The following is a 2,311-nucleotide window of genomic DNA, read 5'->3' as shown; positions in this document are numbered from 1 at the left end:
AGGTAAGTTCTCGCATTCTAAGCTGAGCAGATTTCAAAGAGGAAAAAACCAGGACACTTGTTTATAGTTTATACTTCATTACTGCAGTTACATCTTACTCTTATTTTTCTTGCCAGGTACTGTGATATTTTGAAGCTGATATTAGGCCCATGATGATGCTACACTTGAACTTTAACCCACTGATAGGACAGTGTGATGCTGACTGTTAGTCAGGCAGCGGTCATGTACCAAATAGTTTTATCTTTTTTGTGACAATGATTTTATATCAGCTGGTCTGCCTCATGTATAGTTATATCCAAATGGTTTATAAATGTTAACCTACATTCAGATTCGATGATGGCACCTTTAGTGTGTTGAAACCGGTTATCCAGTAAACAGCATTTAAGCAATCTTGACTTTTGAATTATTTCTACAAAAGTGTGATTGCCCCACTACGCACTGTGTGTCCACAGTAATTAAGTAAGAGATGTTACTGCACGCATTTTGTTTCTCGATTAAAACTGGGACAATTACATGTCCAGAGTGATTATCTTGAGACACCGGGACGTTTTCCCTGCTGTGACGTCACCCATGCTTTCAGATATCTGGCACAGAGTATACGTGTGGAAGCCCTCTGGGCAACATAACTTGGGCCTGAGTGCTGCACCGTAGCGATGTCAAACTAGTCAGGCAGGGAGGTGAGGGCAAGTCTGACTACTAGCCTGGGCTCCTCCGGCCTGGCCGCTCCTCACATCCCGGAGGACGTTAAAAGTCTCCTAACCCAAAGCGAAGTGAAAGCAAAGGGTGCATGGCGGAGGAGGAGCAGCATAAAAAATGGACACATCTGTCCCTCCTTGCTCGAGCAGTGAATGTAGAGTTGGTGTGGCAAGTTGCTGGCCTCGGCATGCAGCACTGCCTGGCACCACTGCTCCCCAGAATGCAGGAACATGCCACCATCTGCATCTCTGGCTGCTGGTGGCCTGGTTTGCTGTTGTGGGATCTTGCCCCAATTCGGCAAATGTGCCTCACTGCACCTCTGGTCACCTGAGGCGTGTTCTGCCAAGCCTGGGAGGGGGTAACACAACCCAAACCTGGGCCGCTCAAACATTGCACTTGACATTTGCGTATGAAGTTGGCAGTGTAACAGAGTAACAAGTGAAGAACGATAGGCGCTAGGCGTTCAGCGTGGGGTGCCAGCCAATGACAGCGCAGTGAGCACTGCTCTTATTCACGTGCTGTGACATCAAAGTTCCCGCGTTGCTGGTTTTGTTTAGTGCACGTGTATACAACGTGAATTGTATGTTGTTTACCGTGTGTTTTCGTTGTACTGTCTGCTACATCATTGTGACTTTTGTAACGTTGTGAGTTTACATACTTGGAAAATGCCACCGAAGAGACTTCGTTCGCCTAGTGACAATCCTTTGTGTCGAGGGGTGCCACTAAACAGCACTGGAGTTACTACGCAGAACTCTAGTTTTACAAGCAAGAGAAAAACTACGTAAGCATTCATGGACATCCATCAATTCCTGCCAATAAAGTGGTGGAACGTACGTCGAAAACTCTTGGAATTAGTGCAAGAACCGTAGTAAGTAAGAAAGTATTACTACAAAACTTGGAAGATACTGAAGTGAGCCGTAATGATTCCGAGCTATCTGGATCAAATAATATGTTTTAACAACCTCAGGAAAGAAGAAAAAGCAGCCTAGTCCTATCACAGATTTAGATTCTTTCCAGACTGATGCAATTTGTAGGCATGTTTATGCTTACTACAGCAGAAAAAGAGTATCCAACTGTAGCTAAGTTTTTAGTCTCTTTAAAAGAAAGTGAACTCTTCAGGGGTGGTAAAACAAAGTGTGCTAAAAATATGGGTTTCCGTTACAAAACACTAGACGGACACAAAGTACTGTTAGAGAGGGCACATATTGTTACCGCTCGTAGCATTTTCTTGCACAAAATTGTGGGCAGAGACATTCATTCCATAATTTGGCTAGACGAAACTCGGGTTATAGCCGGGGAAACTGTCAGTAAATGCTGGACAGATAACACACCCAGCAGTAGCGGCCATCAGCCAACAGGAAGAGGAGCTAGATTAATTGTGGTCCATGCAGGCTCCTCCAGTGGTTTTGCCCGACCCACTTTTAATTTTTAGATAAAAAAGACTGGTGATTACCATAAAGATATGGATCAAACACTATTTGTTGAGTGGTTCAGGAACCTTTTAAAACAATTTCCTGTCCCTACAACAATTTTAATTGACAATGCTCCACATTTGGTGATACAGAACAAAGCCCCAACCACAAATAATCCCCTATTGAGTTAATATGGAGTGATG

The sequence above is a fragment of the Schistocerca gregaria genome, chromosome 1 (genome assembly GCF_023897955.1).
Source record: "Schistocerca gregaria isolate iqSchGreg1 chromosome 1, iqSchGreg1.2, whole genome shotgun sequence".
In the NCBI taxonomy this organism is placed as follows: Eukaryota; Metazoa; Arthropoda; class Insecta; order Orthoptera; family Acrididae; genus Schistocerca; species Schistocerca gregaria.
The sequence above is the reverse complement of the archived record's forward strand: the minus strand, read 5'-3'. Positions refer to the sequence as shown.